Source organism: Colobus angolensis, unplaced genomic scaffold (assembly GCF_000951035.1).
Source record: "Colobus angolensis palliatus isolate OR3802 unplaced genomic scaffold, Cang.pa_1.0 Scaffold1, whole genome shotgun sequence".
Taxonomy (NCBI): Eukaryota; Metazoa; Chordata; class Mammalia; order Primates; family Cercopithecidae; genus Colobus; species Colobus angolensis.
Window position 1 is genome coordinate 2,350,484 of NW_012110918.1, and position 26,320 is coordinate 2,376,803.

Below are 26,320 nucleotides of genomic sequence, written 5' to 3' on the forward strand. Positions count from 1 at the left end.
TAGCCAGGATGGTCTCGATCTCCTGACCTCGTGATCCGCCCGCCTCGGCCTCCCAAAGTGCTGGGATTACAGGCTTGAGCCACCGTGCCCGGCCTAAGAAGCTCTTAAAGACTATAAAGGTCATGTAAAAAAATTCAGACGTCAACTTCCAGAGACTCCTGTTAGCTAAAAATGGAATATTTTGAGCATCAATAAGGATAATAACCACAAAGAACTGAAACATCAAATATTTTAAATATGTGGAGGATGCTAGGGAACCAATGCATGTTCTCAAAACTAGTAAATAAAGGGAAGTAGGCCGGGCGTGGTGGCTCAAGCCTGTAATCCCAGCACTTTGGGAGGCCGAGACGGGCGGATCACGAGGTCAGGAGATCAGAACCACTCTTTCAAAGCTTTTTTTTTTTTTTTTTCCATTAACTTCAAAGCTAGGAAATGGCTCTTTAAGACGTTATTTTCTGTCATCCCAGGAGCCAGGAAATTGGGGAGGTAGGCCGGGCGTGGTGGCTCACGCCTGTAATCCCAGCACTTTGGGAGGCTGAGGTGGGTGGATCACAAGGTCAGGAGTTCGAGACCAGCCTGGCCAAGATGGTGAAACTCCATCTTTACTAAAAATAAATAATTAGCCAGGCGTGGTGGAGGGCGCCTGTAGTCCCAGCTACTCGGGAGGCTGAGGCAGGAGAATCCCTTGAACCCGGGAGGCAGAGGTTGCAGTGAGGGATCATGCCACTGCACTCTAGCCTGGGTGACAAAGCGAGACTCCATCCCCCCCCCAAAAAAAAAAACAAAGAAAAAAGAAATTGGGGAGGTGACGTGAGCCTGGTCCTGCTTTCTTTGTTCTGAAATATATGGAAATGCTCTCATTTCCTGGCTTCCCTTTCTCCTCACTCCTATCCCCGTCCCCACCCTCCAGGGCCCTTGGCAATGTTTTGGGGGCCCTCCCCACACCATGCCACTGATGTCTGCTCTGTGCAGTGTGCCTTGCGGAAGGCGGCAGCTACTTGATCTCCCTTCTCTTGGAACCATCCGGAAACCTGCTGAGCTGGCAGCCACAGCAGCCACTTCTCATGGACTGAGGGTCCCGAAGTTCTCTAAGGAACTGCTCGTGTGTAACACCGTAGCCCATGTGAATCCGTGCTGACATCGGCACAGATGAACGGATCAGATGAGATTTTATCTCCCTGAAGCCCATGGGCACGAGTCGCTGGAGTTTTATAGGGTCCAGTAAAGAGCAAGGAAAAGTCCGGGTCTTATAAAGGCTGTAATCGCCCCTTACAAAGAGTCTCCCGCAACCACCTGGTGCCTTCGCCCTGCAGGGAGCTGTCCAGGTGCTGACCCATTTAAGAGCAGTTTCCTGGGCCGCCTTCAGACCTTCCCCGCCAAGGTTTCTTTCCTCCCTGTTCCTGATGTATTCTGCTCCATCTGGGGCTTTTATTGGGTGCCATTTCCTTTACCACCCTGTAACTTTCTCAGCAGTCAAAATGGAGAAGAGTCTTCATTCTGCTGATGGGCGCCCTGCCCTTGGAACTGTTTTATAAGCAATCATCCAGTTACTAAGGGGACAAATGATGAGAGCAGAGGATGAACAGCTGGTCTTAGGGGAACCGGGAGGGCAGCTGGGAGAACAGCCAGTGGGCATCCGAGCGGCTGCTCAGTGATCCGGCAGGGACGCGGATGGCTGTATGAACTCTCCCAGGCTTCACAGTCGGATGCATCCGAAACAGGAGACCGCACACTCTCAATGAGGAAGAGATGTGGTTCTTAGGAAGCCACATTTGAGTCCTGATAAGGCCCTTAGTGGGCTGTGGAGAGGAGAGGGACGCTAGCTGGGAGGGGCTGTGGGGAACAGCTCAGACTGAACTGAGAGGTGGTGGAAAAAGGAGGGATGTGACGAGGGCTAAGCGAGGGGGAAAGGAGAGGTAGGGCCAATGTCCCTGCAGACTCCACTCCCAGCCCCACACACAAAGTCAAGTCCAGGAGAAAAAGAGGGAAACACAGGACTGAGTCCATGAGCAAGGAGGAGCCGGTGAGTGAACAATCTCATCTGGAGGCTTAGCACTCCCAAAAGCACAGCCCCACCTTCTAGGTCCCCACCAACCAGCTCAGATAGGAAGTGCCATTTGGTGACCCAGCCTCCTGCGTGAAGCAGAATGGACAATCAGCCTCTTGCTTTCTGAAGCACAGTATTCCTTGGGCCTCCTTGCCAGCGACTGTCACCTCTGCCTTCCCTGTTTGCCCAATCATCCAGGCTACATGGCTCTGACACAGCTCCCTGAGTCCCCTGCTTAGACCAACTTTTGCATGCTTAAGCCCTGACAGCTGGCCTAAAGATTCCAGCTGTTGTGCCTACTCACGGCATGGGTGATGCTGATGTGGATGGAGCCTCAATGTGCCATTCTCCTTTGAGCACTAGAATTTGACCATATGTAGGGCAAATTACCTCTTTAATCCTCCATAGCCTTATCTGGAAATAGGGGCTAGCATTTGTCCTAGCTCAGAGGGCTGCTGTGAAAACTAAACGTCTTAACACATGGTAAGCACTTAGCAGAGTGCATGGCATGTAATTGATATTAGCTGTAGTGGGGATTAATATCATTATTATTAGCCAACCCTTTACAGGGGCAGCTCCACAGTGAGTTCAGTTCTTCTTGCTCTGGCCTTGACCAGGTTTTTTTTGCCTACACCCCCTCCCAACTTCACAGGGCCCTCTTCCCTCTCCTCCAACGTCCTGACATGCATACATATGCACACTCTGCACATTTTTAGATACTGCTCACTTCAAACTTGACCTGGATCCGCCAAAAAGCTCTGGTCTCCTCCATCCCCACGATTGAAGGTGCCTTCATTGGTCTGGTATTGATCGGTCTGGTATTGACTGTCCCACATCAGTGTTGGTGACCACTTAGATCTGAGTTTGGGATTCCATCTCTGCTCTACACTAGGAGCAACATCTGTTTGCTTAAACAAACCAGTCCATGTGTACTAGAAGGTACACACAGCTCATGCTATGTGGCTGCCAGAGGTCAGTAAAGAATCTCTACTTGTCATCACGTGGGAGTTCAGAGTGACAGAGTGCCATCTTGACACCTGTCTCCACAATCCCAAAGGCAGAGAGATGAGCATGGCAAAGCACTCAGTGACTCTGAAAGCTTCCACCTGGAAGTGACACATGTCACCACCTCCACCCCCAAGGGACCAGAAGGAGGCTGCCTGGTTGGAAGACATTTCCTCCTCCCAGACATAACTGGGCCTCTTCCTTGTCATCTACGCAGGCACATTCTGCAAAGAATGTGCACGTGGATGTGTGTTTCTCATTAAGACCTAATGAGTGAAGCCATCAGATTTGTTCAGACTGGCCCAGGATTCAGAGAGAGCGAGCTGAGGTTTTATGAAACTCCTCAACCAATGGGGAATCCATGAATTATTAAAAGGATAGAAAAAGAGACCCAGGGAGGAAGGGCTGCTCCATTACTCATCAGGCCTGGAGTATCCAAATCCCCAAGCACAGCTGTTGGCTTTTACACCTACAGCATTTTCCCATTATGTCTACAGTGAGTGCTTCAAACGCGCTGTATTGGCAGCCTCCGAGCAGGGCTCCCGCCCACATCACCCACTGCTTCCCTCATTATCTGAACCAGTCCACAGCCCAACTGTGGGGCACAGATGTTGTTGGTGTTGCTCACCCCTTCACTTCCCAGGCTCCCTGATCACAGACCTGAGGGCTTGAGGGCCAAGCTCCTTAAAAGAACTGGGAGGCCTCCCCCACTCTGGCCCCAATTGTCTCTTCAGTTTTGTCTCCCACCATTTCCCATGCCCACCCTACCTCAGACCATTTGCCTTTCCCTGAATGTAATTTGATATTCTCAGGCCTTCGCCCAGGATGACCCCTTTGCCCGAAACTCCCTTCCCAGCCCTCTGTCTACCTGGTGAATTTCTATTTATCATTTACGGCCAGATCACAGGAAGGGAAACTAACTTTTGCTGAGAGCCACTGATGTGTCAGACCTTTGTGCAAACACGATCTCACTGTTGCAACCCAGTGAGGTTGGCGTTATCACCAGCACCAGAGACATAATTTTGTGGGGTCCGGTGCAACAATTAAGATGTAGCTCCTTGTTGAAAACCGATTAAGAATTTCGAGATGGCAAAATCAGATCATCAAACCAGGCACAGAGCCTTCCTAAGGCTTTGAGAGCCATGAAGCCAGCTTTGGTTATAGAGAAGTGAATGAAAGTTCAGAGAGGTTAAGTAACTTGTCCAAGGTCACACAGCTAGTTATGAGCAGAGCCAGGCTAAAGACCTCATTCTATCAGATTCAAATTGCTGTTTTTCAACCACCCATGTTGTGGGGACTTCCCCACTTGCCTTGAGCAGAATGACTGGGGAGGAGGCTGTGAGCACCCCCAGACACTAGCTTCCTTTTTTTCTTCTTCTTCTTTTTTTTTTTCTTATTTATTTATTTATTTATTTGAGATGGATCCTTGCTCTGTCACTCAGGCTGGAGTGCAGTGGTGCAATCTCAGCTCACCACAAGCTCCGCCTCCGGGGTTCACGCCATTCTCCTGCCTCAGCCTCCCGAGTAGCTGAGACTACAGGCTCCCATCACCATGCCCAGCTAATTATTTTTTTGTTTGTATTTTTAGTAGTGACAGGGTTTCACCGTGTTAGCCAGGGTGGTCTCGATCTCCTGACCTCGTGATCTGCCTGCCTCAGCCTCCCAAAGTGCTGGGATCACAGGTGTGAGCCACCGCGCCCAGCCACTAGCTTCCCTTTTAACGGGTGTCTTCTGCAGTCAATTGATCTGTTATTCCTCCATAAGCATTGCAAGATGATCCAGAGAACAGGATCACACAGATCAAAAAGGGGGCCTATCTAGGGGGCAAGTGGACATTCTGGGATTGTTCAATTAGCCCACAAGGGAGAACATTCCCTCTCCCACCCACCACTTTCCTGACACCCAACACCAGGCAGTCTGCTCACCCCCATTTCATACACATACTCTTCAGTGGCTGGAGGACATGGCGACAGCCCGCAGAGGCGACCCACAGGGCATGGATCCCAGGCCAGCCTCTCTGGCCTTTGCTGGGAATATGAACTGCAGACTTTGCGAAAGGCACGTCTCCTGGGTGCTTTGCCCGTTTTCATCTTTTCATTTCATTGATCCAGCTCCCTCTGAAGTTTTGTTTGGTGGTTTTCTCCCTGACAGCTTTAGTCTTGGGCAGATGTGTCCAACTTCCAGTCATCATTGAGCAAATACTATGTGCCTACTATGCATCAGACCTTCTCCTTTTAAGGGGCTCCCAGCATAATTAGGGAGATTGACAGTAAATTCATCCTTGCCATACCAGTGAGAGCTGTGCAAGAGGCTCCTGGGCCCAGAGACGAAGAAGAAATCCATTCTTGGGTCAAAAGGAGTAAACTGAATAAGGTCTTGAAGGATGTATAGGAGTTTTCCAAGTAGGGTAGAGGGCAATCCATGCAGAAGGAACTAGCACATTTGGAAGAGTTTGAGGATAATGGGCACTGAGAATTTGAGATATGGGGGCACTCAATCCAGTGGGAGATGTGGTCACCCATCATATGGGATGAGGATTTTCCATCAGGGTATTCTGGGGGATAGAGAAGAACACTCGTGGGGCAGGTGGGAAAAGGGAGAAAAGGCAAAAACTGCATAGGCCTAAAATGCTGTGAATAGACACTTAGTGTATCCTTTCCAAAAACCTTCAGTTGTCCCAACTCCACCTGCCCCATTCACGTGTGACAACGTCCTCCCATGTCAGGAGACCTCAGCAACAGAGATGCTTCTATAAGGGTTTCTACCCTACAGTTTTAAGCAAATATGTTCACTGCTGATGTCTCATTATTTAGCAACCAACTTTGCCCCCACATATTTCCACATGCCACATCTTTGACCCCCTCATGGTCTGCAGAGATTTTACACGCCTTTGAGGGGAAGCTGCTGGTCTGTGAGCATCTGCACAAGTGTGCCGGACAAAGATATCGGTCAGGCTGCCATTTCAAAGCAATAAAGATGTGCAGCTATGCAAGCCAGGAAGAGTTAGCCCTTGGGTCCGCCTTCCAATCTGGCTGACCACACTGGCTCCAGCTGCCACTTTCAAATTAGTCACAGACTAACAAACATCTACTGAGCACCTATTCGGTGTCCAGGACTAAAGGAGACATAGAACCTAAGAAAGGAAGAAATATTTAAGTGTTAGTTACCACCACTTATTGGACACATATTTCCATTTTACAGTTAAGAGAGACAAACACTTAGCTTAAGACCACCCAGCACAAAAGCATAGTGGGGCTTTAAAGGCTCAGATTCTGCACCTAGACAGGCCTGAGCTGCAATCCTGGGTCTGCCATTTTCCAGCTGTGTGTCCTCAGACTACTCACTTAAGCACCCTGTGCCTCAGTCTTCTCATCTGTAAAATGGGATTTGTGTGAGAATTAAATGACTTAATACGTGTGAAGCTCATTGAACGCTTACACTAGTAAGTGCTCAACAAATACTAGCTGGCATTGTTGTTCCGTTATCGTTATCATCATCATCATCATCATCATCCTTATTTAAAAGCAGCAGCAACAGCAGAGGCAGCAGCCCCAGCTGCTGGAATTTGAAAGTGAGTCCGACTCCAGGCAGGGCCTCCCAGCCCGATGCGGACTCTGAAAGCCTCTCCTCTCCCACGCCAGCCCACAACTCTTCACCTGCCACCCCCACGGGGGTGCTTACCCCAGAGGTGCTCACCTCCCGGGCCTGGGAGACGGCATCCGATCCGTCCCAAACCCCGCCCGCAGCTGGTAGCGCAGGGGTGGGGAGGCCCCGCCCTCGGCCCCGCCCCCTGCCCGCCCCTCCCTCTCGGGGTCCAGGGCGCGAGCTGCGGCGGCGGCGGCCACGGTCACTGGCGCGGAGCGGTTCGGCCTGACTGGACGGGGCGGGCGTCCCGGGCAGATTAGCGCGGTACCTCCCGCCCCGCGCGCCCAGCCGGCAAGGGACACTGGACCCGGGTCGGGGGTCGCGGCCGCTCCAGCGAGGTAAGAGCCGGGAAAACCGGGAGAGACCAGCTCTTCCATCCGGGGGGTCCCCGGGGGACTGTCTCCCACCGGTGCTCGGCTGCGGCGCCGGGCTGTGCCCCCATGACCGCCCAGCCAGGGGCAGGGGCCGGAGAGCCCCCGCGACCGCGCACTTTGGAAGGGGCAGGGTGATGGGGAGCGCGGTCGTGTGTGCGCGCGTGTGCGTGTGTGTCTGTCCATCTGTCTGTCCCAGGGATGTGTCGGGGGAGATGATGATGCCCCCTCTTTGCAGTCGCTTCCAGGCAGTTTACCCACGCCAAAGCTGAGGGCAGACTTTTCCACGTCGGGCTTGAATGGGGCTGGCAGAACTATCCGGATAATGCAGGAAGGAATAAGCCCACCACCACCTGTTGAGCTGGGCTGTCGGCCTACGCGGGTCCGACTCCCCGCTTATCACAGCCTGCAGGGTGGCCTCATTTCTCCAGCTTGTGGGACCCGGGGTTTCCTTCTCCTGCCTGTGGGGAGGGTTGATAGGAGGGGGTGTCCCTGCCAGGAGCCACTGAGCAGAGATGGACTCACGGGAGTGATCAGGGTGGTGCGATGAGGACCCCGCAGCAGGTGCTGAGTGTGAAGTGTCAACTCCCCAGCCACACCCTAAATTTGATTTCCCCAATCACTCCAAAGCCCCTCATTGTGATTACCCGATCTCTTTGCTCTCAGCCTAATTTGGCAGTTGATGAAGATGCAGCTTGTTAAAAATGTTAAAGTGAAATCAAATTATCACTTCCTAGGACTGAAAATGATTTGAGAAATAATTCCGGGAGCCTGGCTGGGGAGGAAACAAGCTCATATCTGACTAGCTTCTCCAGGGCTGCCCAGGGGCTGTCCCCGGTACCTGCCAGGCATACCGGTGGTTGAGGAAACCCTTGTTCCCAGAAAGGAAGGGATTCACCCACTTTGCAATGGATTATCAGTGACTGGGTTAGAGCAGGACCCAGGACAGGATCCCCAAGTGGGAGCTGTCTCAGTTTGACAGATGTCACATGCAAGCTGTCACCAAGGCTGGCTTCTGCTCCACATCCATCGTGGGGAACACAAGATGAGGCTTCCCCTCCTGGCCACCTCACACCCATTCCCCTCATCTCCACAAACTCCAGGTCTTGATCAATTAACAGCCTGGATTGCCTGGGTGTGGGTATGGGACCTGGATTGGCTCTGATGTCCTGGTTTCAGAGTATCTCAGGACCACAGGCATCTCAGTGGCAGGTTGGTGGCACCCCTTTGCAGATGCTGTAGCCAGCCCCTCATGCCGAAGTCTCCTGGCTGCCTGAGAAGCCCTAGCTCTGCGTCACCTCTCTGCTAACACAGCCCTTGGAGGTAGCTTGGGGACACCCCATCTCAGGGCCAGGTCCCCAGTGTGCCTAACAGGGTGAAATCTGTGCTTGTGCCTGAGACCTCCCCACCCCCAAACCTCCTCCCTCTTGTCATGTGAAAGGCAGTGGATGTGCTGAGGGGCTGGGTAGTCCAGTTCGACAGAAGATAGGGATGTGGACCTGCTGTGGCTGGGGCTGTTGGTGATGTGAGAACCCCAGCATCCTGGCTGGCTGCATCCAAGGCCCCACAAGCCAACAGCAGGCTTGTGGGAGCTCAGCCATTCTCAGGCTTGTAAGCGGGGCTCTGTGACTTGGTGCATGGAGAGATTGGCTGAATTATTCACGCTTGTTCGGAAGAGACTGGCCTTAGGTTGCTGTGGAAAACATGGGCTCCAAACCCTGCTAGGTCCCTGACTGTGTGACATTGTCCAACTTACAGAACGCTTGGAGGCTCAGCTTCCTCATCTGTAAGATGGGTCTGGCAGGGTGTTTTGAGAATCAAATAAGGTCACAAAGGTTCAGGGCTGGTGTTGTGGCCTCTGCTTTCTCTAGCCCTCAGCCTGACTCTCTGACATTGGACTTGAGGGAAGTGGCTGTGTAGCTAGGATCCCTCATGCCATCCTTAGAGGTGGGGGAAGTGGTGTGAATTTTAGTAGCAGGGTAGTTCACAGATTGAGCTTGGATTCCCAAAAAGTGAGGATGGAGGATGCAACCCAGTCTTCAGCAAGCCCTGCCTCTGCGGGGAGCTGGCACTTCTGTCCCCAGCTTCTGCCCCCAGCCATTGGTGTCCTGGGCCCACCTCACACAGTCTCCTGGTTCATTGACACTTGGCATGTGCCTGCTCTCTCATCTTTTCTGAGTTTTGGGCCAGTCCTACTCCCTGGCAGAATTGGGACTAGCCACTTGAGACTTCAGGGGCACCAGGACAACCCCTGACCACCAAATATCATCCTGTTTCCCCAAACCGAGTCATCTGATGCTTAATATCCCACCATTAGAGACTTATTTCTGTGGTTCATAGTCTTACGTCAGTTACTAAACCTTAGCATCAATGACTTGTTTAGAATCTTTCAGGACCTTGGAGAGGAGAGAAAGAGAAGGCAGAACAGAGAGGAGAGAAAGAGAAGGCAGAACAGAGAGGAGGGAAAGAGAAGGCAGAACAGAGAGGAGGGAAAGAGAAGCTTGGGGAGTGTAGCAGAGAGAAGATTGTACTTTGCCAGCCTCACAGTTCTGCAGAGACAGGCCCAGCTGCTAAGCTCAAGAAGGCCCCAGGGAGAAGGAGAGGCTTGGGGTGAGGGGGAAGGGGCAGGCCTCAGGCAGAGAAAGTTGTGAATCTCAAGCGGGAATTCTCCGTGTGAATATAGGGTGGGTGCCAGGCCTGTGGCTGGGCTGGGCTCCGGCAGCATGTTCGAGAGGTGAAATAGTCCCTGATGCAAAAGCATCCTTTCTTTTCATGCTGCTCTACCCGCCGCTCAGAACACGCCACGTGGGGTTTCGTGTGTTCTATGGGTGGTGCCCTCTGCATTAGGAGAGGCTGGCCTGGTCACGCTGGCTGTTTAAAATTGCCAGTGATAATTTGTTAGGTCAGCAAAATGACAGAGTATCCCCTGCCTGGCTGTGCCTCCCTGAAAATTCCCCTGTCACTCCTCTTGCCCTTTCTTGAAAGAAGCAAAAATGGCATAATTCACTCAGTCCCACGAGTCTCCTGGGCTGAGAGTGGCTTGGGGGGAGCAGAGTTCGGCTGGGATCACCCTGAAAAGGCCTGTGGAGGTGATTCCTTGCTCAGTTGGGCACAAGGTCCTGAATTTTCCAGTGTGGGGACAAGCGGAACGGGGGATGGATGGGTGAGGACTGAGGGTCCCTGCTCACGGTAGCCCATGGCCAGGTTCCTTGTAGGAAGGAGAAGGCTGGTATCACCTGGGCGCTCGGGAGGCTTGATGATATAGACTGGTCCTGGCTGGTGAAGCCCCAGCAATAAGCAGTTTGCTGCCTTTTCTGGATGCTCCAGGGGGCGGAGCCTAGACCAACAGAAAGATGTTTTAAGTCACCAGTGTGACCTATTGGCCATGAGCACCCAAGGGCCATCCTTAAGGACGATTCTCGACCACATCTGTTCTTAATAATAGTAACGATGACAACAATGACGATAGCAGCTCCTCGTTCTTCCATAATGAGCATTTACTGAGTACCTGCTATGCATGTGCTGGCTGCTGTTCTAAGTAACAGGGATATGACTGGAGTATTATTGGCATTTGGGGCTGCCTTGTTCCTCTCTTTGGTGCAGGGGAGGCTGTCCTGGGCGGTGTAGGATGCTCTGTAACAGTGCTGGTCTCTATCCATGAGATACCAGTAGCACCCCAGGCCCCCACCCATTCTTTTTTTTTTTTTTTTTTTTTTTTGAGACAGAATCTCACTCTCTCACCCAGGCTGGAGTGCAGTAGTGCGATCCCGGCTCACTGCAACCTCCACCTCCTGGGTTCAAGCAAACCTCCTGCCTCAGCCTCCCGAGTAGCTGGGATTACAGGCATGTGCCATCACGGCCGGCTAATTTTTATATTTTTAGTAGAGATGGGGTTTTCCCATGTTGGCCAGGGTGGTCTCGATCTCCTGATCTCATGATCCACCTGCCTTGGCTTCCCAAAGTGCTGGGATTACAGGTGTAAACCACTACGCCAGGCCACCCCCACCCATTCTGACAACCAAAAATGTCTCTAGAGCTTGCCAAAAATCCCCTGGGAGGCAAAGTAGTCTGCTGTTGAGAACCACTGGGGATACAGCTAGAAAGAAAGACAAAAATCAATCCTGTTTCTTAGGAGCAAGCAGTTCACAGAGAGAAATGAACAATACATGAGGTGTAGGAGTAGAAAATGGAGGAGGCTGCATGGTGAAGACGCAAGAAAGACCAAGCAAGGTCAGGGTTTAGAGAGCACAGGTGAGGCAGGGTTGCCATTTTCAAAAGGAGCGCCAGGAAGGGCTTCACTGCGCAGGTGACATTTATCAGAGATGGGAAGGTGGGGAGAGAGCGAGAGGGAGAAGTCTGGGAAGGAGCTTCCAAGCAGCTGCAGCAAGAGAAACTGGAGGAACACGGAGGAACAGTGAGTCTGGGGAGTGGACAATGTGGGAGCAGCTGGGTGGGCTCTGATGGGTCCCCCATCACCGAGGGCTGTGAGCTTTCTCTGTGAGTAAAAAGGGGAGGTCAGTGGGCGCTCACTACCTGCTAGGCACAAACGCCACTCCAGGGCTGTTCCGCGCATGTGCACTGAAGTGCTATCGGGTGTTACTCCTTTACTTGATTGCTCAATTGAGAAAAAGCAAGGCCCAGAAGGGTTAAGCAATTCGGGCAGCGCTGTTGGGGAATAAGCATGGGCCGCCCACTGTCTACTGTCCACACTAAAATGTGGACTTCGGGGCCACACAGAACTGAGTTCAAATCCTAGCACAGTCTCTTACTAGCCGGTGGCCTTAGACGAGCCACAGAATCTCCCTCACCCTCGGTGTTCTCTGGGAACTGTTGATCCCCACTTTGCAGGGCTTTTGTTGGGAATGCTGTCCTCAGTGCCCCCTCTCTGTGCACGCGTGCCAGCGAGAAGCCAGAGGGCAGGTGGCCCCCTCCCAATCCGCCCAGCCACGGGCGCGTGCTCTGGACTTGTGTATTCATCGAGCTGCAGTAATGCCATCTGCTGAGGTCAAAGCCAGTATCCCAGAAGGTCGGGGAAGTCAAGCGCTCCCTCTTCCGGAGCTAAGGAGGAGGTCCGGCCCTTTCAGAGTCAGCATCTCCCACGGTCTTCAGGGCCAGCCTGCTGGGTTCCCTCTGATGATGCTGCCCCGGCTTCCCCAGGAAGGTAAGCCTGAACCCAAGTGAAAGATCATGGGATTGCGCAGGGGCAGCCAGTACAGGCTTTGTTAGCAAGATTCTGCAGCCTCAGAACCCCTAAGACTTAAATCCAGAGAGCCTCAATGAACCCATCTGGCAGGTTCACATTATTCCAGAGGCACATGTCAGAGGCAGGCTCATCACTGGAAATGTGGGTTTTAAAAATACCCCAGAGTTGAAAAAAGAGGAGCAGCTGCTGGTGTCCGCAGACACCTCCCTGATAACTCTCATGGTTGAATCCCCCTGCTCCTCCTGCGTGGGAATGTCTTCCTTGGGGATGGGCCGCAGTGACAGCGAGACCCCAGGAAGGAAGGTTCCTGGGACTGTCGGGCACACTGGTGTGTCTCTGTGTGCTCCAGATGTGTGAGGTCCCTCTCAGGAGGTGTGTGTGTCTACCAGTGTGTCTTTGTGCATTTGCCCTGTTTGATCCCTGAGTAAGTGGCTGTCAGAGGTGGTGTGTCTTCCAGAGCCTGTGGCTTCTGATGACGATGGGATGTTACAGCCACGTGACTTTGCTGGGCAGGCCTGTGAACCTCAGGTATCTGAGATAGGTCTCAGTTAATTTAGGAAGTTGATTTGGCCAAGGATGAGGACATGTGCCGGTGACACAGCCTCGGGAGGTCCTGACGACACGTGCCTAAGGTGGTTGGGGCACAGCTTGGTTTTATACATTTCTGGGAGACATGAGACATCAATCAATATATGTAAGATGTACATTGGTTCTGTCCAGAAAGGCAGGACAACTCAGAGCACAGAGAGGGCTTCCAGGTCACAGGTAGGTGAGAGACAAATGGTTGCATTTGTTTGAGTTTCTGATTGAGGCAATCAGATATGCATCTATCTCTGAGCAGAGGGATGACATGGAATAGAATGGGAGGCAAGTTTGCCTTAAGCAGTTCCCAGCTTGACTTTTCCCTTTAGCTTAGTGATTTGGGGGCTCCAAGATTTATTCTCCTTTCCCAGCCCATCCAGGAAAACATCCCCAAATGCCCACTGCTGGAATTGGCTCCTTCCACTCACCTGAAGGTAACGCCCAGCAGGTGGCAGCCCTTTCTGTACCTGCCCAAAGGAGCATCCTCCAAGCTGTCTCCCACTGCCCTAGGCAAGGAGAGCCAGGCAGGACAGCAGGGAGGCCTCCTGCCCAGGAATCTTCTCAGGGGGCTGCCACAGGAGGAGCCCTGGCTTCAGGATGGGCAACAGGGGTTTGAGGCCCAGTGATTCTCACTGTGCATGAGCTTAGACAAGTCCCCACACTCCTCTGGGCCTCTGCTTCCCATCTGTAAAAGGACGGGATGGGAGAGGATTCATCTTCTCCACAACCTCTTTCTGGAACATCTGCTCTGTGTCAAGGGTCAGGTGTGTTTTATGGAATTAAACTGTCCCTCCCTTAGAGGTTTTCCAGTCCAGAACCTCTGCAGGTCCCCCAGCTCCAGAGCTCAAGGGACTGTGATTATTTGAAAATCAAGCTGGACATAGGCACCACGGAGCAGATGGAGCTGTGGAGCCAAGCGAGAAATCAGAGTATCTTTCATCACACAAAAAGTAAAGGCCAGAAGAGGGTGCCACTTTCCCAGTGTGGTTTAGGGGGGCTTCAACTCCCTGCTCTTCCCGGCCCCACTGCCCACCATGCTCTCACCTTCACTGCCAAATGGGCTGGGCTGGTGGTCTGCGAGGAGGCCTGTGAAATATAAAAGTGATTCCAGGGTTGGGGAGTGGCTTATCAGCCTCTACCAGGCAAGGCAAGGTGGTGAGAGGGTCGCATCCTGGCCTGGGAGGGTTTGTATCTGACCTGTACCACCCAATACCCCAGAACCTTAACCAGGTTCCTTGCTGACTCTTGCTCAGTCTTCTGCATGGGTAAGACAGATAATGAGAGCACTGTCGGGAGGGTTTGTGGTTGTTGCAGATAAAGGAACTTTACAGATGAGAAGCCCGAGGCTCAGAGAGGTTGAGCCACTGCCCACAGTTACCCACTTAATAAGTGGCAGTGCTGAGATTTGAACCCAGGTCTCTTGGAAGTCAAGCCTGTAGGCTCCTTCTGTTCAGTGTAGCTCAAGCAAAAAGGCAGAGTTGATTAGAGGCCTCAGGTGTGTCCTGGAACTCAAGGATGGGCCTCACAGTCCGATTTCATGAGAACCCAGAATCCGGAGTTAAAGAGAGGCAGGACCCACAGCTCTTGCAGCATTTCTAACGCCAAGGCCAATAGACCTAGTTCCCTCTGTAGACTTCAGGCCATAAGAGCCCCAGGCAGTCTGTTGGATCTTAAAAAGAGCCAGGCCCTTCCTGAGAGGAAGTATCTGATGGAGTTGGCTGCATCAGGTGTTCACCTTTGGCCAAGCATCTGAGACCAGGTGATGTGCCTATAAGGACCACTCCTAGGGTAGAGGGGTCAGTTCTTGAAGAAAGAGCAGGTACTATTGGGGGCAAACAGGCCAGTGGGCAAGTGGAACAAATGGCCTGTGAGTTGGCTGAGTAATTTTCTAAAGCACTGTCTTCAGTCCCGCATGCCAGCAACTGGAAAGAGGCTGATGTGTTAGGACATTTCCGAAAGATGGTGGCCAGTAAAAACTCCCACCACTTTGGGAGCATCTAGCTTGTACTTGACATGTATTGCACTATTTAATGGAATCCTCTACCATAATCTTGGTTGAGGGTATTATGATTCCCACTTTACAAATGAGAAAACCGAGGCTCAGTAGCTTGCCTACAATCCCATGGCTGATAAACGGCAAAGCCAGGATTTGAACCTAGGCCCTTCTGATGCTAATGGGGGCAGGCTTTCACTGCGCCACTCTGAAGTCCAGCACCTAAAGAAGTAAAGGCACCAAACGAGGGAGAGGAAAAGCTTGGAGGGCATAGGGGGACAGGACATTTCAAGAGCTACAGGTTGGACGGAAGTTGCTCATGCTTCAGTGACCCTTGTTCCTTTTGGTTTTTATTTTCTGGTTGTTGAAGTAATTTCTGTTTCTGGCAGAATGTTTGGGAAATGCGACCTATCTCCATAATCCCAGAGAGTAAATCTGAATTGGTAGGAAAAGACCTTACCAGGAGGTAGACATGGTGCAGTCGTGGGAAGACTTCTGCTCACGTGGGGTTGGCTGATGGGGAGTTTCCCATCTTCCCCTGTGTTTAAACCCAGGGTGCCTGGATCACTGTGGAGCAAGGATGCCGCAGCGGGGGTGGTTCTGCTCCAGGAGTTGGGACTTCCATGAGTCCTTCGTGGGTGGAAGCAGCCTGTTCCCAACTCAAAGGCAGCTGGCATAGTGGTGGAGGTCAGGTGAAGGGTGCTGCTCCTATCTGGAAGGAAGCCAGCTGTCAGGCTGGTCCTGGGTGGGGGGAGGCAGGAACCACTGGAATAAGCCAGTGTTGGAATTGCTCTCACACTGGGTGATCTCAAGCGAAAGAGTACGAGCTGCTCCTGGAATTTGTGTCTGTGCAGTTTGGCATGAGGGACACAGCTGGGAAGAAAGAGGACCTTGACTCAGGGGGAGAGAACCTGGGCTGGGGGGTTGTCCATACTCTCTGGGGTCTGGAGTGATGAACCAGACAGCAGATTTGTGCTGTCCCTTCCAGAGCCAGATGCCTGCAGGAGCATGGGTCACCAGTAGTTCTCTGATAGGAGGTAGCAGGATGATAGAGTAATTCTAGGAGCTAATGCTCATATTGGGTGCTTATCACTGTCAAAGTCTTTGTAAGCATCCTGTTGTCTCATTCTTATGAGGTACACCTTATCATCATGTGTGTTTTCAGATCAGACATCCAGCTCTGCTGTAAGCATTAGCTTGGGAATTCAAACCTGGGCTATTAATCACTAGTCCTGGGCCCCTGCCATATGCACTGTGCAGTGGACAGAGGGAATGTGGGATTTGGAGCTCAACTGCTCCATGTGGCCTTAGGTGAGTCATTTTACCTCTTTGAGCCTCAGTTTCCTTAATTCTAAAATGAGAAGGAGAGCAGCTACTATATAAGATAGACATGATGATAAAATTATAAAGTAGAAGACAGATGTCATGCAAGAGGTCCTCGATATATTGACAGCCACTCACTGTGTCTTCCCGGTGCTGAGGACACAGAGTTCATCATATCCTCTCCATATTGTCTGAATGAGGCTCAGCTGAAGTTTGTGGCTGGGAAGAGCGAAGTTAACGGGTCCTTATAGACAACGGTGTCAGTGATCATGGTGTCAGTGATCTTGGCCCCAAAGCCATTGTGTGCAAGGGAATGGCTGTGATGATGACAAGTTCCTACTTTGGATTTCCCATACTGAGTGCTCTACTGAATGTCTATGGGGTCACTATCATGAAACACATATTATAGGTGAAGAAACTGAGGCACAGAGAGGTTAAGTAACTCATCCAAAGTCACAAAGCTCATAGGTCCAGGATTTGAACCTCAGGAGCCCCATGTTCTTTCTGAACCTTTGGAATTTGTGAAAGGCAAATGTAACCAAGATGTCTAGCACAGGGTCTGACTCTTCCAAAATTCTCTTCTCTTCATTTCAAACAAAAACTATTCCCCTAAAGACACATGCACATGTATGTTGATTGCAGCACTATTTACAATAGCAAAGATTTGGAACCAACCCAAATGCCCATCACTAATAGACTGGATCAAGAAAATGTGGTACATATACACCATGGAATACTATGCAGCCATAAAAAGAATGAGTTCATGTCCTTTGCAGGGACGTGGATGAAGCTGGAAACCATCATTCTCAGCAAACTAACACAGGAACAGAAAACCAAACACCACATGTTCTCACTCATAAGTGGGAGTTGAACGAGAACACATGGACATAAGGAGGAGAACATCACACACCAGGATCTGTCGGGGGGCGGGGGGCATTGGGGACAAGGGGAAGGAGAACATTAGGACAAATACCTAATGCATATAGGGCTTAAAACCTAGATAATGGCTTGATAGGTGCAGCAAACTACCATGGCACATGTATACCTATGTAACAAACCTGCACGTTCTGCACATGTATCCCAGAACTTAAAGTAAAATTTTTTAAAAAAAACAAAAAACTATTCTCCATACGAGAACCAGGTGATGGAATGGACTAGCTCAAAGATCAGCTTCTCCCAGAAGCTTTCCCAGATGTTCCCCAATTAGGGGTCCTTGTCTGTGCTCCTGCGGCATCCCCAGCACACCTCCATCAGCCAACTTGCCCCTGCACTGCCAACATCGGTGCCTTCCCAGCTACCCCACTAGACCAGGGACCCACCAAAGGGATATTTACTACCGGCTGGTTGAATAGCATTCATGCCACGGTCACTGAAATCAATGCCCAGTGTCTCCTTTGCCCTTTGGAGATCTGCCTTGGCCCAAGAAGCTTGTGTCCCCCAGTGCTAATCACAGACCTCCATGGAGGTGAGTTATTAAGACCTTCAAGGCAAGTCCCATCCCTGGGGTCTCGTCTCCATCCACTCTGGGAGGCAGGGTCACTTGGCCCACAATGTGCAGTTGCAAGACCTTAAGGACCTGACCTCCTGCCTCTTGGGGCTCCAAGACCAGGTGACGTGTGAAAGGGCGTGGCCAATAGAGGCACGTTCTCTAACACGAGGGGTAGCTGAGGGAGGCTGGTGTTTACTGAGCTGTTACTTCATGGTTCGCTCTATGCCAAGCACTTCACTTCCAGTCTCCTCTAATATCCTCCCCCAGCAACCTCCCTGCCCCTCATAATTGCTTATATGCATACACTTTGGGTATGCGTTTTTTAAATCATGGTGAATCATATTCTTTGATATAAATAGATGCAATATTTAGGGGTTTTTATCGTGGCACAATACACATAACATAAAATCTACCATTTTAACCATTTTAAAGTGTGTGATTCAGTGGCATTTAATACATTCAAATATTGTGCAACTCTCAGCACTCTCTAGTTTCAGAATATTTTCATCACCTGTGAAGAAGTCACTCCCATTCCCTCTTTTCCCAAGTCCCTGGCAACCTCCAATCTGCTTTCTGTCCCTCTAGATTTGCCTTTTACGGACACATTACCTAAATGGAATTATAATCATACAACATGTGGCCCCTGTGTCTGGCTTCTTTCACTGCACATAATGTTTTCAAGGTTCATTCGTATTGCAGCATGCATCCGTGCTTCCTTCCATTTTATGGCTGGATAATATTCCATTTTATGGATGTACCACAGTGTGTCATAAAATGGAACAAAGTACTAGTCATGCATGCTACCACACGAATGGAAATTTGGGTTGTTTCTACCTTTGGACTTACGAATAATGCATGATGAACATTCATGTACAAATATTTGTCTGAAGACTTACTTCCAATTCTCTTGGGTATATCCCTAGGAATGGGGTTGCTGGATTGTCTGGTAACTCTGTGTGCAACTTCCTGAGGCACCACCAAACTGTTTTCCACAGTGGTTGCATCATTTTACACTCCAGCCTGCAACGTATGAGGGTCCCAATTTCTCCACATCCTCGCCAAAACTTATGATTTTCCTGAAAACCTTTGGAAGTGTGGTTACCCATGTTTTACAGATACACATGTGGAGGCACTAAGCAGTGAAGCAAACTTGTCAAAAGCCACACACCTGCTTGGTGGCAGAGCCAGAGTTTGCATTCAGGGACTGTGCACACTTAGCTACAAACCTGTTCACTTCATGGCTCATGTGAGGCAGAAAAGTCAGAGGCTTGAGGCTTGAAGGAGCTCCATTCTGTTCCTGGCTCCTGTCTGTGTACCTGGCACCCTCCGTCTCCCAGAGTGTCCCTTGGACTTCTGTACCTGGACACAACTTGCCCTCCAGAGGCCCCACTCATGGGCAGTAAGTGTTGGTGTGCCAGAAAGCAATAGCTTCTGTATTCGTCCCTTTTCATACTGCTATGAAGAAATACCTGAGACTGGATAATTTATAAAGAAAAAGAGGTTTAATGGACTCAGAGTTCCACATGACTGGAGAGCCCTCACAATCGTGGTGGAAGGGGAAGGAGGAGCAAAGGCACATCTTACATGACAGCAGGCAAGGGAGTGTGTGCAGGAGAACTGCCCTTTCTAAAACCATCAGATCTCGTGAGACTTACTATCACGAGAACAGCAAGGGGGAAAACCCACCCCCAAGATGCAATTACCTCCCCCCGGGTCCCTCCCATGACACATAGGGATTATGGGAGCTACAGTTCAAGATGAGATTTAGGTGGGGACACAGCCAAACCATATCACCTTCCCCCCAGGGTGAACCACCTTCCCCCAGCCAGGGCCCTAGGAGCCAGGGGACTTCCTATATAAGTCTTACTTGGTCTCAAAATAGGTATCTGTTCCCTGGTGGGCAGCCCTCCCTTGCACCTGTTCATCCCAGAGGTGAAGACATCTGGGCCAACCTCACCCTTGCTCTGCAGAAAGGGCGTGCCAGGTGCTCTGGGGCCGGCAGATGCACAGCACCAAGGCCAGCTCCCTCCTTCCAGGGCATAAGGCATGTCTCTGATGGAGCCCAGACTCCTGGCCAGGGTGGGCTGTGAGTGATGGGATCAGGTGGGCCCCCACCGGCTTCCCGGAAGGAGTGTTGTTTCCTGGAGAAGGGTGGGATTTGCTCTGTGCGTGGAAAATGTCTTTTCTTCTCACCTTTCATGTCGAGACAACCTGGTTGCTCCCACCCACCTTCAACTCCGGCTCTACCTGAGACTGCCGGTAGCAGGGGTTCTTGATCTTTTTTTCTGAATCTGAACCCGACAGCCCAGCCCTCTGTGACTGGTTGCTGCCCACTCTGAATCCTTCCTAAGGGACGTTGCTGCATTTCTGGGTGTCCCTGTGTTCTCCCCTTATTCCAAGGATTGAGGGAAACTTCCAGAAGCTTGACGGGAGAGCAGCGGCCATGTGCCAGGCACTGTGCCCACCTCCACATACACTGCCATATTTCATGGTCTTAGCCCTTCTGCAAGGAAGTGTGATCTCCCAGTGTTGTCTCACCTGGGAATACCAAGGAAGCAGTCCCAGGTGAGAAGACGGAGGGCTCCGTAGGTGGGTGAAGCTTCAGGGAGAGCACACCATCGAATGTCACACCGTCAGATGGGGGCTGCAGGGCCAAGGCCAGAACCCGGCTTAATCAGCAGGGGGGACAGTCCCAGGTGTGGGCTGGGCCCTGCACACGGTCACCTCATATACCCTACCACGTCCCTGAAACAACGTTGGGACCATCCTCACTGAGGACAAGCCTCTACAGATTCAGACTAAAGTGTTACTGGCTGATAGGACCATTTGCGCCACTGGGATTTCTGTTCAGTTTTGAAGGCATTTGAGTCCGAGTTGGGTAGGAGCTTTTACCTTGGCAGGGGAGATGAATTTGAGGTCCTGGTAGTGGCCCTGCTCCCCTCCTTTGACCTTCTCTCCCAGCCCCTATGCCAGCTGGTGACCCACGTTCAGACCCTGCTGAGCAGGCCCCAGTGCTGGATGCAAGGAGAAGTCAGGAGGTCTGACCTTGACTTTGCAATTAATGGTGTTTACCCAGTGTTTTCTTACGGGGCTGTGACTTCCTTGGCTCCTTCGATTAAGCTTAGGAAGATGACATTATGGGTGACACAGAGCTGAGAGTGGTGTCCTCCCCAGGAAGGCCAGGGCAGGACCTGAACTTTGTGCCTTCTGGGGTGCGATCAGATGAATGGGCTGCCGCCATGTGCATTGATTGAGTGCTTGTTGTCAGCCCTAGAGCTGGCAGGCCATGGCTGCCCATTAAGGGAGTACCGCTGGGTTCACCCAGCTTCAGGATCAATTCATGTCAAAACTGCAGCCAACATTTTCCCCGCCTGCCTCTGCAGAGGGAAATAAACCAGAGAGGCAGAATACAGAGACATCATTCCCAGCAATCGATTTCCTCCGCCCCTTCTTCCCTCCGGATGGGAACGGCCGTCTCCATCCTGATGGATGGATTGTTGTGGGGAGGGTGAGGAACACTCATCCTCTGAGGCGCCGGGGTTGGGGGCAGGGGTGGGTTTAGCTGCACTGGGACGGGAGGGGCAGAGGAGGAGGAGGAGGCCAGCAGGCCAGATGGAGCCAGCCCAGGAAGGCAGGGCAGGAACACAGAAGGCAGCCATGTGCCCACCCCGGGAGGGCAGATCTAGCAGTGGGGTGGTGGCCGGGAGCCCCTCACTCAGGGTGCCCAACCCTGAATCTTGGGATTACACTTCTTGGCTGAGTGGCCTTGGGCTGTGTTCTGGGATCTGCCTGGGGAATGCACCCTACCTCTGCAGGCTGAATGGCTGAACACAGATGGGGGACCACACCCCAGAAGGCACAAAGTTCAGGTCCTGCCCTAGCCTCCCTGGGCAGGACACCCCTCTCAGCTTCTGTGTTCTCACAGGTGAGATGGATCACGCCACCCATAATGTCATCTTCCTGGGCTTGATGGAAGGAGCCACGGAGGTCACAACCCCATAGGACAGCATTGGGTAAAATACTGTGAATCCCAGGGTCAAGGTCAGGCAGTGGAGGCGCACATACCTCTGTGACGTACCCTTTCTCCCTCTTGCCTGAGGATTCTGCCGTTGTCTTTCCAAGCTCCTGGGTGTGTGATCTTTTTGGGGTCAAGTTGTCAAAAGATACAGTTTAGATCACTGCGAAGGTCTAGAAATTAAATAATGAAGAAAGAAGAGGAAGAAGAATTAAAATCCCCTAGTCCTCCAGGAGGTGGGTCCCAGTACAGCTCCAAGTCAATCCAACCTGGAGCTGAGTTCAGTAGATCATAAAGGGGTCAGGAGAGGTGAGAAAGCCCCTGCAGCCAGGCAGCCCCTCAGTTCCCAAAAGCAGGCTGTAAGTGGACTCCACCCCAGCCTGTCTTCCTGCCCTCCATTCTGTAACCCTTCTGTGTCTTCCCTTGAAAGATTTGTCCACATTCCTGCTCTTTTGGCCTCAGACTGAAATGGACTGGGGGAGGGGGTCTGAGGACCCCATTAATGGCCTGCTGAGCTCCATGTGACTTGGGCATTTGCAGACAGAGGTCAGTTATCCATTAAACGATGGAACTGAGCACTCCACTTAGCAGTGTATATGGGACACAGTTAAATAATGAAACAAAAATAGAACATTGCAAAAGCCTGGGGCAGGCTGGCTTGTGCCCCAGGAAGAAGCAAAGAAAGCCATCCCAGGGAGAGGGGAGGAAATTCACTGTTGGCCTCCCTCTTCCATGAAATGCTCTGGTCTAAAGTATATTTTTTCTTTATATATAGGTTATCTTTTGTTGATTTTTAAAACTAAAGTTCACATATATATACATAAACAAATACATATATACACACACACACACACACACAATGCAGTTGGAAAAATAATTTGTGCTCATTGCAGCATACTGGGAAATGCAGAATAGAAAGAGGCAGCTTTCCCTCCTCTCCTCCATCCATAATGTGGGGCGGGGGTGTTAAAGCTTTCCAATACCACCCCTAGGAAAGGGAGGGGGATGACAAATATGTACTGAATTCGAGACTTCTAGTTTTGGCAACGGAGTACCAACTGTCAGCACTTCAGAAGGTTTTAAAATACATCATTGACTTATAAGAGAGAAGGAAATCCCCAGGGAACTGAAACTCAAAGCCTTGAGCTTGTGAACTAATACTAAGGAGAACCAGGGGGTACTGGATCCAGATATGTGCCATCGTAGCTCAAGTCTGGAATTTTAACGCTCACCCATGGACTGTAAAATGCGGTCTTGGGCCGTGGCAAGGCCAGAAGTTGGCACTGAGACTCCCCCTCCACGAAGGGGAGGCTAAAATTTGCCAACTACAAGCCCCCAAAATTGCCAGGACATTTAGCTCTGCCCAGATTGTCTAGGAAGGTGGAGGAGGGTCTCCTCCAAAAAAACGAAGACCGAAGAATGAGCTGCCCACAGGTACAGAGTCTAAGCTTCTAACATCCCCAAGGGAGAGAAATCCTGAGCTAAGAATTTAATGTAAAATCAGATCCTGGACTGATGGAACTTCTAGCTCACCCAGCTGAATCAAATCCAAAACCACTTTCCAGAGATTCTTCCAGGAGCCAGAGTATGTAGGATTCCCATAGGGATGGCTAGGGGGAAGCCTTGCTGAAGATGAGCTCACAATAAAAATTACAGACCACATGAGGGCATGGTTTAACCTTGAGGCAACTTAGTACAGACAGCAAATGGGGAAATTAGCACTTGAAAAGCTTGGTTGTAGAACAGTGTGGAAAAGTCCATAAAATAAATCCAATGTGTTTAAAACAACAAGGAGGTAAAAGGAGTAGAAACCATATTAAAATAACAGTAGATTTCTCATCAGCAGCAACGAAATAAAGATGAACAACAAAATCTAGAGCTGGATGTTTGTAAGAGCTGAATAAAATTGCCCAAATGACGAAATATCAGAAAGGGAAAAAGAGAAAACACAAACAATAGAGGGAATTAGAAAAAGACCAAAATGATATGTGGGAGGATCATTATTTAACACCTAAGAGAATATCATGAAAGAGTTTATGCAAATATGGGTGACTTTCTGGGAAGTCACTCAAAAAAATAGAAAACCTAAATAGATTGTAGCCATTAACACCATTGATAATGGTGAATTTTAGGTCTTGATCCAAGTGGATTCAGGGACACCTGGATAGCTGATAAAGCATTGTTTCCGGGTGTGCCATGAGGGCGTTTTGGCAGGAGATTGGCATGTTAGTTGGATTGAGTGGGGAAGATCCACTCTCAGTGTGGATGGGCATCATCTAATTGACCGGGGCCTGGATAGAACAAAAAGGCAGGGGACGGGCAAATTTGCTTTCTCTTTCCCCTGGAGGTGAGACACCACCTTTCTTCTGCCCTTGGACATCAGAGCTTCAGGCTTTCTGGTCTTTGGACTCTGAGATATGCACCAGCAGCCTCCCAGATTCTCAGGCCTTTGGCCTTGGAATGAGAATGGTCTTCCCTCGGGTTCTGAGGCTTTCAGAATTGGGCTGAGACACAGTGCTGGTATACCTGAGTCCACAGTGTGCAGGCGGCCTGTTATGGGACTTCTCAGTCTCCATAATCATGTGAGCCAATTCCCATGGTAAATCAATCCCCTCTCATATATGTATATATCATCTCCCATTTCTGTCTCTCTGGAGAACCCTAATACAAAATTGAAGCAGAATTAAAATATACCCCCAAGAAGAAACAGGCCCACATGGTTTTCCTTGGCAAGTTTTACTAAATCTTTAAGAAACTGAAAATTGCTGTTTAATGCAAACTTATTTAGAAAGGTATAAATAAGTTTAAAAAGGTATAATTCATATATAATGATATTTATCACTTCTAGGTATACAGTTTGATAAACATGTAATCATGATAATATAGAACATTTCAATCACTTCAAAAAATTATCTTGTGCCTCTTTGCAGTCAATGCCCTGCCCTCTACTGATCTGCTTTCTCTTCCTATAGTTTTTGCTTTTCTATAAGTTCATATAAAGGAAATCATACAATATGTAGTCTTTTGTGTCTGAACTCTTACCTGCCTGCCTGCCTTCTTCCCTTCCCTTCCTTGTCCCTTCCCTTCCCTGTTCCCTCCTTTCCTTCCTTTCTCTCTTTCTCTCTCTCTCTCTCTTCTCTTTCTCTCTTCCCCTCCCTTCTCTTCCCCTCCCTTCCCTTCCTCTCCCTTCCCCTCCCTTCCCTTCCCTTCCTTCCCTTCCCTTCCCCACTCCCCTTCCTTCCCTTCCCCACTCCCCTCCCTTCCCTTCCCCTCCCCTTCCCTTCCCTTCCCCTCCCTTCCCTTCCCTTCCCTTCCCCTCCCTTCCCCTTCCCCTCCCTTCCCCTCCCTTCCCTTCCTTTTCCTTCCCTTCCCCTCCCTTCCCTTTCTTTCCCTTCCCCTCCCTTCCCTTCCTTTCCCTTGTCCCTCCCCTCCCTTCTCCTTCCCTTCCTTTTCCCCTCCCTTCCCTTCCCCTCCCTTCCCCTCCCTTCCCTTCCCTTCCTTCCCTTCCCTTCCCCACTCCCCTTCCTTCCCTTCCCCACTCCCCTCCCTTCCCTTCCCCACTCCCCTCCCTTCCCTTCCCCTCCCTTCCCCTCCCTTCCCCTCCCTTCCCCTTCCCTCCCTTACCCCCCTACCCTCCGCTTCACATCTCACCATCTTGCCTAGGCTGGTGTCAAACTCCTGGGCTGAAGCAATCCTCTCACCTTGGCTTCCCAAAGTGCTGGGATTATAGGTATGAGCAACCATGCCCAGGCTGTGTCTGGACTCTTTGATTTGGCATAATGCTTTTAAGATATCCCCCATGTAGTTGTATACATGAGTCGTTTATTCCTTTTTATTGTGGAGTAGTATTCTATATACCACAGTTTGTTTATCTATTCACCAGTTTTGGACATTGGGGTTGTTTCCAGTTTGGGACTATATGAATCAAGCTGTACTCGGGTATAAGTCTTTATGCAACCACAAGTTTTCATTTTTCTAGGAATCCAACCTAGGAGTAGAATTTCTGGTTGTGTGGCAAGAGCATGTTTGACTTTATAAAGCAGTTGTACGATTTTGCATTTCTACCAGCAACACATGAGAGCTGCAGTTTCTCCAAACCTTCTCCAATATTTAGTATTGCCAATCTTTTTAATTTTAGCCATTCTAGTACGTGTGTGATGGTATCTCATTGTGGTTCATCTATAACTTCATGGCTTTCAAATTGGACAGGAATATCACTATCATCACTTCTGTGTCATCGAGTCCCTAGACAGTACACCAAGACAAGAAAAAAATGAGGTATCAGAATTAGAATGAAAACCTACAAAACTGTCAGTGTTCACAGATGATATGCTCATCCTCATAGAAAATCCAAATGAACCTTACACAGCAAAGTTGCTAGATACAAGACCAATGTATATAAATCAATAATAGTACAATACATTTAATTTAAATTTAAGAATGTCTCAAAAGTTAGCATTAAAAAAGTGAAAAGAGTGGGAGGCCAAGGCAGGTGGATCACCTGAGGTCAGGAGTTCGAGACCTGGCCTGGCCAACCTGGTGAAACCTCATCTCTATTAACAATACAAAAAATTAGCTGGGCATGTGGTGGGCGCCTGTAATCCCAGGTACTCGGGAGGCTGAGGCAGGAGAATCACTTGAACCTGG

The 26,320-nt window shown here is 50.4% G+C and overlaps 1 protein-coding gene across 1 annotated transcript in view; it reads left to right on the forward strand.

The window, feature by feature from the left end:
* The first annotated feature begins 6,555 nt into the window (after positions 1 to 6,555).
* Positions 6,556 to 26,320, forward strand: part of CACNG5 (calcium channel, voltage-dependent, gamma subunit 5) — a 51,278-nt gene continuing 31,513 nt past the window's right edge. Inside the window, exon 1 of the mRNA XM_011948735.1 lies at positions 6,556 to 7,035. The gene's annotated coding sequence lies outside the window, so the exon portion shown is untranslated. The remainder of the gene's footprint in view (positions 7,036 to 26,320) is intronic.